The 17,522-nt window shown below is 51.2% G+C and overlaps 1 long non-coding RNA gene across 2 annotated transcripts; it reads left to right on the top strand.

Moving 5' to 3' along the window:
- The first annotated feature begins 2,126 nt into the window (after nt 1–2,126).
- On the top strand, nt 2,127–15,482 carry LOC125122592 (uncharacterized). Of its 2 annotated transcripts, none has more exons than XR_007133847.1 (4): nt 2,127–2,727; nt 11,198–11,349; nt 12,160–12,286; nt 15,117–15,482. It is a non-coding gene; the product is annotated as an uncharacterized LOC125122592 (long non-coding RNA). The 2 variants fall into 2 exon arrangements; XR_007133846.1 differs by lacking the exon at nt 2,127–2,727 and adding an exon at nt 8,339–8,951.
- Nucleotides 15,483–17,522: the final 2,040 nt, after the last annotated feature.

The raw sequence follows: 17,522 nt of genomic DNA, 5'->3' as shown, positions 1-17,522 counted from the left end.
GGTGGGGCTGGGATTTGAGCCTGGGCTTTGACTCCAGAACCTGGCTCTGATCCACTGTGCCAGCTCTTCTTCAGGTTGCGGGCGGGGGGGGGGGAAGATACAAGTGTGGGGGCACAATGTTGACCTTTCAAGAACTCCCCTGTCTCCCCCTCGACCCCTGCTAGTTATGCAGAGGCAGCAGGGTGGAGAAAGGGGCAGGCTGTCTTTGGGGTCACCTGGGTGTCATCTTTATCCCCTCTTTCTGTCTCAGCCCCCATCCCACCAGCCACCACCAGCCTCCTAAGCCAAGGAAAGAGAATGAGCCTGAATTATCAGCTGGTCTCCTGGACTTGGGTCTCCCTGGCTCTGCTTTTTCTGCGCTGCTAGAATGATCCATCCAAAGCACAAATCAAAACAGTCTCTCTCTTTCCTTCTCCCTCTCTCTCCCTCACTCACACACACACACACACACACACACATACCACACACACACAACTTTCTCCGCGCATGCTTTGTCACGTGTGTTTGTCAACGCTGTGTTTTCGTGGGGGCTTTCCTGGCACCAAATAAACATTTTGGTAACAAACCTCCCCTTCAGCTGAAGCTCCTCCCTGGCTTGGTCTGGCATTTTCTCCAACACCCCACCTCCGCCCCCGTGGAGTCCCTCACATTGCTCCGTCAGGGCTGTTGGCGCATCATTCAGTTTCTTCCTGACCCCCAAAAAAGCCACCAAGCCCCTCACCCCCAACTTGCCCCCCCCACGCTGGAGGAGCCAGACAAGCTCAGACCTTGAGGGAGGATGGGCACCGCCTGGCTCTGCAGGGAGGAGGGTTGCCAGCACTCCCCGAGCCCCTGCAGCGCAAGGGGGCAGACACCTCCCTGGGGCGCCTGGAAGGTGAGCAACTCTGGAGGCTTGTTGGCGGGGGGCTGTGGGAAGATGCCGTCCCTGCTTGGGGTGGGAGGCTGAGACCCCAGGCCTCTGAGGAGGTGGATTGGGGTCCCTTTCTGGCATTTTGTCCTGTAACGCAGGAGATGGTGTGTGTGTGTGTGTGTGTGTGTGTACATGTGTGCCTGGTAAACACACATCTGATTCTCTAGTAACAGCCCCCCCCCAAGAGACATCCCTCCTATTAGAGCAGCCGAAGCTGAGTACCTGTCACCCTGTGCCCATCCCCGCGCTGTTTCCCACACATTGTCTTTTTTGATTCTCACAACAACCCTATGAGGTGGGTCATGGATCCATTTTCCCTGATAAGGAAACTGAGGGTCAGAGAGGTTAAGTAATTCACTCAGGAGTTCCTGCTGTGGCTCATCGATAATGAGCCTGACTAGTATCCACGAGGATGCAGGTTCAATCCCTGGCCTTGCTCAGAGGGTGGGGGATCCAGCGTTGCCATGAGCTGTGGTGTAGGTTGCAGATGTGGCTCGGATCCCGAGTTGCTGTGGCTGTGGTGTAGGCCGACAGCTGCAGCTCCGATTTAACCCCTAACCTGGGAATCTCCACATGCCACAGATGCGGCCCTAAAAAAAGCAAAATAAATGAGTGAGTGAACGAATGAATGAATGAATAAATAAAACACATAGAATACAATACTTTTTATTGTAGGCAGTTTTTAAAAACTCAAGAAACACGTTAATGACTTCTTGCAAAACTTTCAGGCAACACAGACGTAGATAAAGTAAAATGGAAAAGTTCTGCTCCCTCTCCTGTGACCACGGCCAGTAAACAGAGGAGCCCAGAATGGAATCCAGTCTTGTCAGACCCCAGGACACATGCTTTTTATTATCAGCACCCCTGGAGTCTGGATTTTCCTGACTGTCTGCTGAGCTCTGATTGGACAGAAGGGTTGATCCTGGAGTCTTTGGGAATCTGCCAGTGCCGGCCTGGCTGGGGTTCTTAGCCCACTGTAGGTGTGTTCTTGGGGACACCCCTGCCTGGCTGTGACAATGAGCACCTGTCCTATAGCAGGTGCAGGACCCTTCAGCCTCTGTCTGGGGGTGACCACTATCCAGTAAGCCCAACGGTGGGCTCTGCTCTCAGAGTCCCTTACTCTTTAGGGGTAAATGGCCTCCATCCTGCCATCAAACTTGTGCTTCCACTCCAAGTTCAACAAATATGTATTGCCAAGCCCTCTGTGGACAAGGAAGAGGCCCCCGGGACCTTGACGGGCTCTGCCTCTCATCCCAGGGGTCCCACACCCTTGCTAAGACTTGATTCTTTCTAGTCAGGTCACCTCTTTCTTGGCGCCCCCAGCTCTGCAAAGGGGGCCTCAAGACCTGGCTACGAAGGATGCACGCAGACAGGGACCAGGCAGGAGACAGCCCCGAGGCGGTGAGTGCCCTATACCCCGCCCAGGTAGAGAAGAAAGGGGCCAAGGCCAGCTGGAGGGCACCTGGGGAGCAGCGAGTCAGACCGCCTGGAACGGCACTGCCAAATATGGCCACCAGGGGGCGCGCTAGTTCCGTCGCAGCGAGCGAGGAGGCGGGGTCTCAGAAACGTGGGCAGTGACTTCCAGCTGAGCAAGAACGCAGCTAGCGAGGGAGGTCGGCGGCGTGTCCTGGACACCATCTCCCCTGCCCCCTTTTTAGGCCGCCCAGATATGCGTGGCCGAAGCTCGGGAAAATAGGGTTGCTCAAAGGGGGCGTGGAATGATAGAGGTGAAGAGTGAACCAGTAGAAGGGACGAAACTTCGGAGAACACAGAGTTCCTGAGAAGAATCCAGAATGGAAAGTTGACAGTGTCGCGTTGTGGGTGATGTATATTTATGTAAATCTATATTCATGCGTCTCTAGGTGCCCTGCACGGCACTCCTGTTGCGTATGAGCATGAACGCACGTGCACACGTTTCTATGCCTGTGTGTATGCACAGTTTGGGGGACGTTGTGTATGTGGACATGATACCATCTGTGCACAAGTAGCTGTTGTGAGTGTGTATATGTGCAACTTGTATTTTGAACATGGGTACTTGTGTAAGTGCATGCGTATGCATGTTTACACACTCATGTGAATTCTGGGCATACATACGTGTGCCCATTGCTATGGATCTTTCTCTGTCTGCAGACTCCCAAAGTGGCAAAGATGGAGGTGACCTGGCCTATGAAAGGTCCCCTGGGGGTTCCTGCTGTGGCACAACAGGATTGTCAGAGTCTCTGCAGCGCCAGGACGCAGGTTCCATCCCTAGCCCGGCACAGTGGGTTAAAGGATCTGGTGTTGCCACAGCTGCAGCAGCATAGGTTGCAACAGCGGCTTGGATCTGATCCCTGCCCAGGGAACTCCATATGCTGCAGCGTGGCCAAAAAAAGAAAAAAAAAATCCCTTGTAGGTGGCCCTGACTCCCCCACACCAAAGTGGCCCATGTCCTCAGCGCTTCAGCCCTGTTCACAGGGCCACGAGGGCAGTGAGGACACAGACAGCCTCCTCCCCACCGCCAGGGCCACCTCCCCTTACTCCTTCTAGGAGTCTCTCTCTCTCTCTTTCCCTTCCTCTCTCTCTCCCTCTCACAGGAAGCAGAGTGCCAGGTGCAGAGAGGGGTCAGAGCTGAAGGCCATCAAGGGGAGTTTCGCATGCCCTTGGCCTTGGCCTTTCTGTGCTGGTCAGAACTGTGTTCTCTAACTTTCTTAGAAAGCTTCTTGGCTCCCATCATTCATCAGCCATTCATTCATTCACTCATTCCACAAGTATTTACTAAATGCTTACTCTAGACCAAGTACACGAAGAGGGCTAGCATCACAATGGAAAGAAGAGACAGGGGCCCTGGACCTGCACAGCCCACAGCCCTGGGGAAGAGGTGGACCTGCATCGAAGAGCCACAGAGTAACTCTCGAGTTCCAGACTCCATTAGGTTTTATAAGAAATACTGGGAGCAATGGGAAGAAACAAGGCGCCTGGCTCGTTCACACACACATTCATACTCTACGCATAATCCATCTTGACTTAGAATTTGCCCCTCACCGCAGGCTCCTGTCCCCATCTGTCACCCCTCGTCCCACAGCTTCCATACTGATTGATGTCCAGCAGGAAGGGGCCTTGTGGTGGGAGACCCATGGCTGACCCTCCCCAAGTGGCATCCAGCCGCCTCTTCCCTGTCTCTGGGTGCCGGGGCCCTTCCTGGGCTCTGGGTCTCTGTAGTTGAGCAACCATTAGTGAGGGACCTTTAGTGGTCCTGCTTTGTCCCTGGTCAGCATTGCAGTGGGCCCTTCCCCAAGCAAGTGACTATTAGTGAGTGACCATTGGCCCCACTAAAAGGAGCCTGAATTTGGACTTAGGGAAGATGGGTTTCTTTTTTAAAATAATGATTTTTTTTTTGTCTTTTGTTCTTTTAGGGCCGCACCAGCAGCATATGGAGGTTCCCAGGCTAGGGGTCTAATCAGAGCTACAGCTGCCGGCCTACACCACAGCCACAGCAAGGTGGGATCTGAGCCACATCTGCAAACTACACCACAGCTCACGGCAATGCCGGATCCTTAACCCACTGAGCGAGGCCAGGGATCGAACCTGCAACCTCATGGTTCCTAGTCAGATTTGTTTCCACTGCACCACGACAGGAACTCCTAAAAATAATGATTTTTATTTTTTCCATTATAGCTGGTTTACAGTGTTCTGTCAATTTTCTACTGTACAGCATGGTGACGCAGTTACACATACATGTATACAATCTTTTTTCTCCCATTATCCTGCTCCATCATAAGTGACTTGATATAGTTCCCAGTGCTACACAGCAGGATCTCATTGCTTATCCATTCCAAATGCAATAGTTTGCATCTATTAACCCCAAATTCCCAATCTATCCCACTCCCTCCCTCTCCCCCTTGACAACCACAAATCTGTTCTCCAAGTCCATGATTTTCTTTTCTGTGGAAAGGTTCACTTGTGCCTTATATTAGATTCCAGATATATGCGATGTCATATGGTATTTGTCTTTCTCTTTCTGACTTACTTCACTTAGTATGAGAGTCTCTAGTTCCATCCATGTTGCTGCAAATGGCATTTTTTGTTCCTTTTTATGGCTCAGTAGTATTCCATTGTGTATAATGTACCATATCTTCTTAATCCATTCATCTGTCAGCGGACATTTAGGTTGTTTCCATGTCTTGGCTATTGTGAATAGTGCTGCAGTGAACATAAGGGTGCACGTGTCTTTCTCAAGGAAAGTTTTGCCTGGATATATGCCCAAGAGTGGGATTGCCAGCTCATATGGGAGTTCTATATTTAGTTTTCTAAAGTACATCCATACTGTTCTCCATAGTGGTTGTACCAATTTACATTCCCACCAACAGTGCAGGAGGGTTCCCTTTTCTCCACACCCTCTCCAGATTTGTTATCTGTGGACTTATTAATGACGGCCATTATGAGAGGTGTGAGGTGGTATCTCATAGTAGTTTTGATTTGCATTTTTCTAATAATCAGTGATGCTGAGCCTTTTTCCATGTGCTTGTTGGCCATCTGTATATCTTCTTTGGAGAAATGTCTCTTCAAGTCTTTTGCTCATTTTTCCATTGGGTTGTTGGCTTTTTTGCCGTTGAGTTGTATCAGTTGTTGGAAGATGGTTTTTCGGAGACACTCATCTGCCATCTTCTTGGTCTGCTAGCTTTCTGATTAAAGTCGTTATTCCTTGCCCTGCGACTCATCTCTGGATCTGTTGGCCTCTTGTGTGGTGAGCAGAGTGAACCTGGGTTCTGTATCATCTGGGGAGGATCCTATTGTCTCATTTCCACCTGGGACCAAAAATCAGTGAGGCCACCCCTTCCAGGCCTGGGCTTCGTACACAGTGGCTGGTCTTGCTGCCTCCAGAAGAAAAGCCAGCAGCTGCTTCCCTCTGTATTACGTCAGCAGGTCCACAAAAACTGCCAGCATCCTCCTCTATCAAGTCAGAGGGAATATCAGTAAGTTCTTGGTGGGTTTGGTGTCTGAGCCCAGTCCCTGGGAGCTCTGGGACCTTGAGGGCTCACTAGGCCGCTCGGGGTTGCCGGGGACAGAGTCCACCCTGGGATGATCTTCCCCTCAGGCCTCTGTCTCCCAAGAAACCAGGTGGAACCCTGCTGTGAAGTCAGGGGTCAGCCTATGCACCCCTTAGGATTCCATTTTGCCTGCAGCTGGCCTCGGGCAAGGAGGGGGCAGCGGGGGTGGGGGGGGTTGTTCATTGCAACAGTTGTCAATACCTCTGGGCCAGCCCAGCTGAAGTGGACTTCCTTCTAGGCCAGTGGCCATGATTCCCTAAGGAATTCTCTAAACACATGACCAGTTCTGAGCGTCCCCGGTTTTTTGGGAACTGACCTTGAGCAGCTGCGAGCATCCTCAGCTGTGTTCTCTGGAGCAGGAATTCTCCAACTTGAGCAGTGCCTCGGGATCACCAGGACAGCTCTTAGGACAGGTGGCCGGACCCTGAGAATCAGCATTTCTAGCCAGTTCACAGGTGATGCTGATGCCGGTGGTGCAGGGGCCACACTCTGAGAGCCACTGGCCAAGGAGGAGAGGCGGAGACCAGCCTTGGGGTATAGTGATCCTTTGCAAGGGAGGGAGAGAAGAGGAGAAAGGGTGAATTCCAGCCCTGGCCACAAGGGGGCGGTGGAGCACAGATTGCGTCAGAGAGGGTCCCTTCAGCGGCAAGAAGGCTGGTCTTTCCTCTTCCTTCGCACAAGTTAAATGTCACTTTTACTTCATTCGCATTTTTTTCTCCCTAGTCTAGCACTCAAGGAGTGTTGTCCTTCCAGTGAGTTAATAGAGGAGCTTGGTGATGAGACTGCTTGCCTGTGTTTTTCAATGTGGTCTGGGCCCCACGTTGAACCTGCAGCCACCCAGAGGGGCAGGGAGGAGAAGCGGGAGGGGGAGGGTTGGTGTTATGACAACAGTTTTGAAGGGCAGGATGCTGCAAAGGCAGCTTCTGTGGGACCCGGCTCCACGCCTCTCCCAAGGTCCCAGGTCTTTCCCTTCCTTCTTTCCTGGGTCTGTCCCCCTGGGACAGGTGAAGCCTCATTCATTCATTCATTCAACAATGAATTTATTGAGCCCTTTGTATTTTGCCAAGAGCTTTACAGATTTAATATTCACAGGTAATCCAGGTCTTTGTTCGTGCTTCCTCAGAAGCAGACCCCGAAACAATGATTCAAGTGCAGATAGGGATCCCAGTTAACAAAAAGGTGTGGGAAGCTGAGAAGGGGAGGCAGCCCATAAAAGGATGCATCATCCTGCAAGTTACTACTGTGGGCACCAGAGTTCAGTTCTCCTGGAGGACTCTGAGAAACAGTGTAGAAGACATCCAGCAGTTATCCCCACCCAAGGGGCAAGAGAGCTGGCTGTTTATTTTGCGTTTTTTTGTTTTTTTGTTTGTTTGTTTGTTTGTTTGTTTTTTGTCTTCTTAGGGCCACACCCGAGGCATATGTAGGTTCCCAGGCTAAGGGTCAGGGGTCCAGTTGGAGTTGTACCCTCTGGCCTACCCCACAGCCACAACAACGTGGGATCCAAGCCGAGTCTGCGACCTACACCACAGCTCACAGCAACACTGGATCCTTAACCCACTGAGCAAGGCCAGGGATTGAACCTGCGTCCTCATGGATGCTAGTCAGATTCGTTTCCACTGAGTCATGATGGGAGCTCCGGGAGCTGGGTATTTAGGCATCATCTCCTGTGAGTCATCAGTTGAGGTTTCCTCTTGACAAGGGTGGGCATTTTGTTCCCCAGCCCTTCCAGCCTATGGGAGCACAGGCATGGTTTGCTCTAGTTGCCAGAGAGAGCCCTCTGATAAAGGGCTATAGATGCTGGCAATTAGAAGTTAGCCACTGTACAGTGAAATGGTGGGTGCTGAAAGGATATTGCTGGTGCATTGAGGGCAATGTCCTGCTTGACCTTGAAGGTGAAGATGATGAGGGAGATGATGGTGATGGTGATGATAATGGGGATCATGATGGTAACGGTGATCACAGTGATGCTGTTGCTCCTGCTGCACCTGCTAACAGTCGTGATGATGATAGTGAAGATGGTGGTGCTGATGGTAGCATGACGGTGATCACGGTGGTCATGGTGGAGATGACGATGGTGGTGGTGGTGGTGCTAACGGGGATGCCGATGATGCTGACGGTGGTGGTGGTGGTGGTGATAATGGGAATGCTGATGATGCTGACGGTGGTGGTGGTGGTGCTAATGGGGATGCTGATGATGCTGACGGTGGTGGTGGTGGTGGTGATAATGGGGATGCCGATGATGCTGACGGTGGTGGTGGTGGTGGTGCTAACGGGGATGCCGATGATGCTGACGGTGGTGGTGGTGGTGGTGATAATGGGAATGCTGATGATGCTGACGGTGGTGGTGGTGGTGGTGATAATGGGGATGCCGATGATGCTGACGGTGGTGGTGGTGGTGGTGCTAATGGGGATGCCGATGATGCTGACGATGCCAAGATCGTCACAAATAATCCAGTGTTTCAGTTTGAGGGATGATGTGATGCCAGCAATTGATAGTCACTAAGCACTGACAGTGAATCTAGTACTTCTCCTATGTTCACCCCTTTCATCTCACAACAACCTTAAGAGACATATTATTTTTATGACCTCTTTACAGGAGAAGAAAACTGAGTCTCTGAAAGTTAGTGTTACTCAGCCACATGACCAGTAAGTGACAGGATTTAATTCTAATGCAGTTTAGTCTGGTGTCAAGATGCAGGCTCTTAAGTATTTTAGATCATAAATCCAAACTGTTCCTCCCTAAATACCCAAATTTAAAAGTATTTTAGTGATAATCACTTCCTCCATCTCCCTCTTTCTCTCCTCTCATCCCACAACACAAACACCAAGAAGGAACCAAGAAAACCTAGTGAGGAGGGGTTGACATGAATCCTGGAACTGCATGGCAGGGTGTTTGGAGATTGTAGCAGGTTATGGGCCTTTAAGTGTCCTCAGTTTCCCACCAGCCCCATCCAAAGAGCCCAGACTGGATGAAGCATGAATTTAGCCCAGCAGTAGCCCCACAGTTCTATGAGGTAAGTGGTACTATGGTCCCATTCTACACACAAAGGAACTGAAGCCCAGAGAGGCTATGCCATGAGTCTAAAGTCACACAGAGAGTGAGAATCTTGGATGCCCAATTCTGAATCCAGACCTCTTTCAATCACACTACAGTTGCTTGAAGTAGGATCAGGACCTGGGAGGTGCTAGTGAGAGAGGACAGTCAAGAACAGAAGTGGAGAGCCTGGGTAGATTTTCCATGGGGGGGATCACCATGGGATTCAGCCAGAATTGCAGCTTCTGTTCCCCAATTCCTCCCTATCCCCTACAATCCACCTGCAAGCCTTGTTGGACCTCCCACCAAAATATGCTCTCACCTCTGCCCCACTTCACTCCTCTGTTCCTGCTGTCATCCTAGTCTAAGCCTCTCTCACCTCACTGCCTTTGATGATGGTGGTGAAAATGGTGGTGGTGATGGTGGTGGTGATGATGGTGATGGTGGTGGTGATGGTGATGATGGTGATGGTAGTGGTGATGGTGGTGAAAATGATGGTGGTGGTGATGGTGGTGGTGGTGGTTGATGGTGGTGGTGGTGGTGGTGATGGTGGTGGTGGTGGTGATGGTGGTGGTGGTGGTGGTGGTGAAAATGGTGGTGGTGGTGGTGATGATGGTGATGGTGGTGGTGATGGTGGTGAAAATGGTGGTGGTGGTGGTGGTGAAAATGGTGATGATGGTGATGGTGGTGGTGATGGTGATGATGGTGATGGTAGTGGTGGTGGTGGTGAAAATGGTGGTGGTGGTGATGGTGGTGGTGGTGGTGATGGTGGTGGTGGTGGTGGTGGTGAAAATGGTGGTGGTGGTGATGGTGATGGTGGTGGTGGTGATGGTGGTGAAAATGGTGGTGGTGGTGATGGTGATGGTGGTGGTGGTGAAAATGGTGGTGGTGGTGGTGATGGTGATGGTGGTGAAACTGGTGGGGTGTGTGGTGATTGTGGTTGTGGTGGTGAAAATGGTGGTGGTGGTGGTGATGGTGATGGTGATGATGGTGATGGTGGTGGTGATGGTGGTGAAATGGGTGGTGGTGGTGGTGGTGAAAATGGTGATGATGTGTGGTGGTGGTGGTGATGGTGGTGGTGTGGTGGTGAAAATGGTGGTGGTGGGGTGATGGTGATGGTGATGATGGTGATGGTGGTGGTGATGGTGGTGAAAATGGTGGTGGTGGTGGTGGTGAAAATGGTGATGATGGTGATGGTGGTGGTGATGGTGGTGGTGGTGAAAATGGTGGTGGTGGTGGTGATGATGGTGATGGTGGTGGTGATGGTGGTGGTCCAAAGTCTCAGTGGCTTCAACACCTTTGAACTACTCTCTCTCCTTGCCCTCCTATCTGCCCTCTGTACAGCGGCCATAGCGACCCTTGTAAAACAAAAATTCAATTCTGTTAAACACCCTTTTACTTAAAACCTTCCAGAGGGATCCCAAACCACTTAAAACAGTATCCCAACTCCTTACCCTGGCCTATGAGTCCCATCCAGTATCTGTGATTCCAGTATCTCTGATTCCACTCTATCCACCCTGTCCGTCACTTTGCACAACCAGCCTCATGAGCCTCCTTTCCATTCCTCAGACATACCAACCTCATTCCTGTTCTAGAAGACTCTCCCCCCAGCTACTCCCATGGCCAGCTCCTTTCACCTCTGGGTATCGGCTCACATGTCCCTTCCTTCTTTCTCTGACCATCCCCTTCGATGCTGCTTCCTCTCCTGTCCTCTCTCTCTCCCCCCGTCTCATTGCCTTAATTTTCTTTCTAGAATTTATCATTACCTGAAATTATGTTATTTAATTGCTTTTTTAACCCTCTGTGACCCTAACTAGGATGTAGCCCCATGAAAGCAGAGACCATGTAGGACTTTGCTCACCTTTGTGGATCTGATGGTATCACAGGTGCCCAATAAAAATCCATCAGATGAGGGGAGTTCCCATCAAGGAGCAGTAGAAACAAATCCGACTAGGAACCATGAGGTTGCAGGTTTGATCCCTGGCCTCACTCAGTGGGTTAAGGATCCAGAGTTGCCATGAGCTGTGGTGTAGGATGTAGACGTGGCTTGGATCTGGCGTGGCTGTGACTGTGGTGTGGGCTGGCAGCTGTAGCTCTGATTCGACCCCTAGCCTGGGAACATCCATATGCTGTGGGTGTGGCCCTAAAAGCAAAATAAATACATAAATATCCATCAGATGAGTTAATGGATCCATGAATTCCTCTCTGCTGCTCTGTTTCTTCCAGAAACTGTTGCCCTCACCACCTGACTTAACTCTGGCCTGTCTGATATGCAGTGTAAAGTTGAGGAAATGCACCTGAAGTACCTCTAACGAGTGCTCATGAGGGGCTATCATCACGATTATTAATTATTAACAAGAGCCAGGCAGCCTGAAATGGTGAGTAATGCTATCACCTCCCCCAGGGTTCTCACACCTGCGCTGGCCCCATGGCACACCCCACTCCCTCATTAACAGGGCCAGGATGCTAGGAAGCTGGGTGCTTGGAGGAACAATCCTTTAACCTTGGCAGGAGGAGGGGCACTTGCCTCGGTGGCTCCCGGGAGCCCAGGCCTGGCTGTGCTCCCTCCCACTCTGCGTGGGCCGTCAGCCCTCAGCAGAGGAGCCCGGTTTAATCACATGCCAGTTTCCCCATTCATCTTCAGTGCTATCCGAAGGCTCATCTTCTCCCACCCTCTGGCGTCATGGTGATTGATGATCTTGCACCAGCCCTGCTGCAGGGTTAGCACAGCTCGCAGTGGGTGCCCAGCTTCCCCGGGCTCTTTGCAGTCTGGGCCTGACTTGGGCTGGGATCATGTTTCTTTGAAGGAGCCCTGTTAGGGATGAAATCATGTCCCCCTCCCCCTTTCCCAAATTCATATGTTGAAGCCATAACCCACAAATTGACTGTATTTGACTATCAGGTTTTTAGGAGGTAATTAAGGTTGAATGAGGTCACAAGGGTGGGGCCCTGATCCCATAGGCCTGGTGTCTTTATAAGAAAATGAAAGGCAATGTGCTCTCTCTGTGCACACACAGAGCCAGGGCCATGTGAGGACACAGTGAGGAGGTAGCTACCTGCAAGGCAGGAAGAGAGTCCTCACCAGAAACCAAATTTTCTAGCACCTCAGTCTTGGTCTTCTAGCCCCCAGAACTGTGAGAAAATAAATGTCTGTTGGTTAAGCCCCTCGCCTGTGTGTTTTGCTGTAGCAGCATACGCGGACTAAAACGAGCCCTGCTGCCTCCAGCTTTTGAGAGGGAGGAGGATGAGGTTTGGAAAGATGCCCTCCAGTGGGAGCATTTCCTTGGGCCAGTGCTGAAAAGGACCCCTGAGCAGGTGAGTTGACTCACCTGGCATTCAGGTGAGAGCTTCCCTGGGAAAGGCAGTGCTTAGAGGGGTCGCCCTGGGCTGGCTGGCTGACAGGGCTCCAGCCCAGCTTCATGGGGGCTACAGGCAACTTGCCCAACTTTGTGCTCCCAGAGATTCACCCACTGTTTCTTCCTTTTTGCTCTTTAGAGCCGCACCTGCAGCATAGGGAAGTTCCCAGGCTAGGGGTCGAATCAGAGCTGCAGCTGCCTGGCTATGCCACAGCCACAGCAATGCTGGCTCTGAGCTGCATCTGTGATCTATGCCACAGCTTGTGTCAACAGAGGATCCCCAACCCTCTGAGCAAGTCAGGGATCGAACCCACACCCTCATGGAGACTAGCTGGGTAACCTGCTGAGCCACAGCGTGAACTCCCTCACCTGCTGTTTCTATGCCACAGAGGGTGGGGAGGATGAAATGAGGGAGTCTGCAGTAACTGGACAATGACTTTAAGTGCCCATAGCTGGGCTCGGCTGGGGCCAGAGTAATAAACAGATAGGGAGGGTCTCTGCCCTCAGGGGAGACCCTCACTGACTAATGAGAGAAACACACTAAGTTAGAACTAAACTGACCTCTCATCATGACAGAATTCAGTGAAAATAAAGCAGAGAGAGAGAGAGAGAGATGGGGGCAGGGAGAGGGGCAAAGAGGCGGGAGGCGGGAATTACGGGCGGATCTTCATTTCGAGTGGCCAGAGAAGGGTCTTAGATTTGGGGCCCCAAGAAGCACACTCTGGACTGAGAACCCAAGAGCAAGTATTTGGGAGGTGATCCCAGGAAGACCCAGTGAGAGTAGAGACCAGAGATGTGGGAGGGTGGAGCCACTGAAGGCTGTGCTGGTGAGCAGGTTAGAGCCCTGGGCAGCTGCAGCTCAATGCTGCAGAGGCTTTTGGGGAATGTGTAGTTATGTCTTTAATATGAGCCAAGCAAGGAGGAAAGAAACTAGAGTATTATTATCCACTGATTCCTCCTTGAAGGGTTGCGTGCTGCTCCCATGGGCGTTCCCTCCCTGGCTCATTCGATGCATCCCACAGGCACACAGGCTGAACACCTTCGTGTGTCAGAGGAAGGCCAGGTGCTTGCAAAGGGAGGTCGGTCTTAGTGGGCACCAAGGGGTGTGGGCAGGGGCTGACAAGCGTGGAGTGTCTGCTACCAAACACCCTTCTGAGGAGGTGACATTAGAACTGACACCAAAACGATGAGTCGGGGCCAGCCATCAGAATTGCTGGGAGGAGGAGTTCTCTTGTGGTATAGTGGGTTAAGGATCTGGTGTTATTGCTGCTGGAGTGCAGGTTTGATCCCCGGCCCGGGAACTTCCATGTGCCCCAGGCATGCCCCCAAAATATAAAATAAAATAAAATAAAATAAAATAAAATAAAATAAAATAAAATAAAATAAAATAAAATAAAATAATAAAGGGAGAGCTGGGAGAAGAGGTTTGCAAAGAGAGGGAAGCAAAAGATCTCTGACATGGCCATTGCTGCTGAAGTATCGTGTGCCGGGGCAGAGAGCTTGTCTGGGTATCTGGGCTGAGGGACAGATCAGGCCCCCCCTCCAGAGATTTCCTAACCCTCTCTCCCCACCACCTTCATACAGACTCCTCCCATCCTTGTCCCCTTGCTCCTCTGCTCCTCTCATTGGCCCCAACATCTTCTGAACTTACTCTGTCTTCCCTTGTCTCAGACCCTTAGACTGCTGTTCCCTCTTCTGAGAATGCACTTCCACCCCATTTCTGCCTGCTGAAACTTTCCAGCATGCAGTCAACAAAGATTTCTGTTGAGAGCCAGGAACTGGGGATGGAGCATTGAATCAACACAGACCTTCCCTTCAGAGTCTAGGGAAGGAAGAAAAAATTAAAATAGTAAAACAAAATAAAGTAAAATAAAATAAAAAACTCTTGTCCGACAAATTGCTATATAATTACAATTGTGGGAAGTGTGATGAAGAAGAGGGATCAGAAACGCACAGGGCAGGGGAAGTGGACTAGGTCTGGAGTCTCCCAGGAGGCTCTGGGGGAGAATGATTATTAAGCTGAACTAGAAAGCTGAACGGATGAGAGGTGAAAAGGCATTCTGGGCAGAAGGAACAGTATGTGGTAGACTCTGAGCAAGGAACTTGGTGTGGAGGAGACAAGGAAAGGCTGGTGTGGCTGGAGTTGAGGGAGGGCAGGGGGGCAGTGGGAAGACCGGCCAGGGACTGGAAATGGATCCAAAGAGGTCTGGGAAGACTGGAAGCATTTAAATCCACCCAACCACTGGCCTGGGAATTCTGAGACAGCCCCCAGGTTTGCTCTTAGCCAATCTAGATATGGCCCCAAATGCCCCTGCCTGGGACAATCTGTTGGTCTGCTCTGGGTCGGGCTAGTATTCCTCACTGCCCAAGGCCCTCCCAAGGGCTCTCAGATATTCTTCAAGGCTTTCATTGAAGTTCCTCCCCTCTAAGACGTCTTCTAACCTTGAAATCAGGAGAGATCTCGGCCTCCCACACCCTCCGTGCACTTGGCTCCCAGTCTTTGAAGGGCATCTCTGTGAAGATGAACTTCCTCCGGCTGCCGCTGGGGGCGGAGCAGCCCGGACTCTGGCTGGGGATGAGGGTGGGAGGGTGCCGCCCTCAGGTGGGCAGGTGACTCTCCCTCGGCACGTCCCGAGGTCCATACTCCTGCCGGCCCCTCACACATGGGTTCTATAGCATGGGTGCATTTGCGATCTGTAAAGAACTTCATCCACAGACTTGAGGGGTCTCCTGTCCTGATTTTCAAGCCCCGATGGGAACAAGCTGATGTCCACTGCTGTGTTTTGCAGGTCCCTGGAACCAATGCTGAAGTGGTGGAAACAAAGAGGACTCCCAGAAAACCTATCCTGCTGCCCTCTGCCCATCCCCCCCCCTCAGGGGTGGGGGTGGGGGCTGCTCAGATGGTGGGAGATTCCTTCTATTGAGAACCCCTCTTCCCACCCCAGCCACTTTGCTGTTCTGGGGGAGGGGAATGGGAGCCACTTTCATTGTCCCTGAACACTGGCTGGCAGGAGGCCCAGGGAGGGGGGTCCCCAATAGGGAATCTGCAGCTGCCTGTCTTTAAGGTAAAATTACCGTAATTACTCCAATTACCAAATCCATCAAGAGCGTTGGATTGAGGAGGCCGGTGAACAATCAGTTCTGAGGAGTGTGAGTCACGGGGGTGGGGGCGCAAAGTGTAGGAGGGAGTGGGGCTGATGTTAGACCATGCTCTTGATTAAGGTGGGGGTGGGGAAACACAGAGAAAGCATAATTAGCCAAGATTCCACTTTGCTCCCACAATGCGATTTTCCTCCTATATTGGAAATAATTATTTTTAATTTTTTATGATTTCATTTTATTATTTTATTTTATTTTATTTTATTTTATTGTCTTTTTAGGGCCCCACCAGTGGCACATGGAGGTTCCCAGGCTAGGGGTCAAACAGGAGCTGTAGCTGCCGGCCTATGCCACAGCCACAGCAACGCGGGATCCAAGCCACGTCTGTGACCTACACCACAGCCCACAGCAACCCCGGATCCTTAACCCACTGAGCAAGGCCAGGGAGCAAACCTGCGTCCTCATGGTTACTGGTTAGATTGGTTTCTGCTGAGCCACAATGGGAACGCTGAAATAAATTTTTTTTAAATCCTCTTGCTGGCCACACACCAAGGCCAGCTGATGTGGTTCATCTTTACCCTCTATGAGACTCAAAAGTAAACAAAACAAAAAGAACAGCAGCTGGCATCTCTCATAGGCTTTTGCTCTGGGCCAAGCCCTGTGCAAAGAGCTCTACAAGTTTCATCCCTTCCAACCCCACAGAGCAGGTTTAGTCCCATTTTACAGATGCGGGCTTCGTGCCTCTCCTCTTGGCTTAGATGCTCCGGACACAAGACCCTGGGTGTGGTTTGTCTCCGTCCCCCTTGCTCTTGCCTCACCTAGTAAATCTGGTTCTGGCACATGCTCAAGAGATAGTTGGTGAAGGAAATGAAGTACCAGGCTGGCAGGCTTGGTGGGTTCCTGGGAAAAATCACCGCACTGGCCAGACCCCCTGAAATCACCTCATCTCCTCCCTCCTATGCCTTCTCCATCCAACCTACAGCCTAGATATTGGGGCCTGGAGCTCCTGATGGGGCTCATGGAGCATGGAAGAGGACCATGGCTGCCAGACCCACCCCACTGAGACAGAACAGTGACCCTCATAACCCGTGAGGATGCTTCAGCGCTGTGGGGTAGTATATGTTTTATCACTATTCAAAATCTATGCATAGGGAGTTCCCATTGTGGCCCAGCAGGTGAAGAATCCAACTAGTATTCATGAGGATGTGGATTTGATCCCTGGCCTTCCTCAGTGGGTTAAGGATCCAGCGTTGCCACAAACTGTGGCATAGGTAGAAGATGTGCCTCGGATCTGCTGTTGCTGGGGCTGTGGTGTAGGCCGGCACTGCAGCTCTGGTTTGACCCCTAGCCTGGGAACTTCTATATGCTGCAGGTGCGGCCCTGAAAAGCAATATATATATCAATGCCATCCATCCCCAGAACTTTTTCATCTTCTCAAAGAGAAACTCTGGGCATTCCCGTCGTGGCTCAGTGGTTAACGAATCTGACTAGGAACCATGAAGTTGCAGGTTTGATCCCTGGTCTTGCTCAGTGGGTTAAGGACCTGGCGTTGCCGTGAGCTGTGGTGTAGGTCGCAGACGAGGCTCGGATCCTGCGTTGCTGTGGCTGTGGTGTAGGCCTGCAGTGCAGCTTCGATTCGACCCCTAGTCTGGGAACCTCCATATGCCACAGGAGCAGCCCAAGAAATGGCAAAAAGACCAAAAAAATAAAATAAAATAAAATAAAAAGGAAAAGAAACTCTGTACCCGTTAAATAGGGACTCCCCATCCCCCTCTCCTCCAGCCCCTACCAGTAACCACCGTTTGACTATTCCAGGTAGCTCATGTGTGTAGATTCATACCACATGTGTTCTTCTGTGTCTGGCTTATTTCACTTAGCATGCTGTCTTCAAGGTTCATCCAAAGTTGTAGCATCTGTCCGAATTTCACTCCTATTAAAGGCTGAATACTGCTCCTTTGTGTGTGTGTACTGCAGTTTGTTTATTTGTTCATCCATTGATGGACATTTGGTGGTTTTTTACCTTGTGTCAATGGACACAGGTGTGTAAGTATCTGTTTGAGTCCCTGGTTTTCAGGTCTTTTGGGTATAGACTCAGA

This window comes from Phacochoerus africanus, chromosome 3, assembly GCF_016906955.1.
Source record: "Phacochoerus africanus isolate WHEZ1 chromosome 3, ROS_Pafr_v1, whole genome shotgun sequence".
Taxonomy (NCBI): Eukaryota; Metazoa; Chordata; class Mammalia; order Artiodactyla; family Suidae; genus Phacochoerus; species Phacochoerus africanus.
This window is presented reverse-complemented; position numbering and strand designations above follow the sequence as displayed.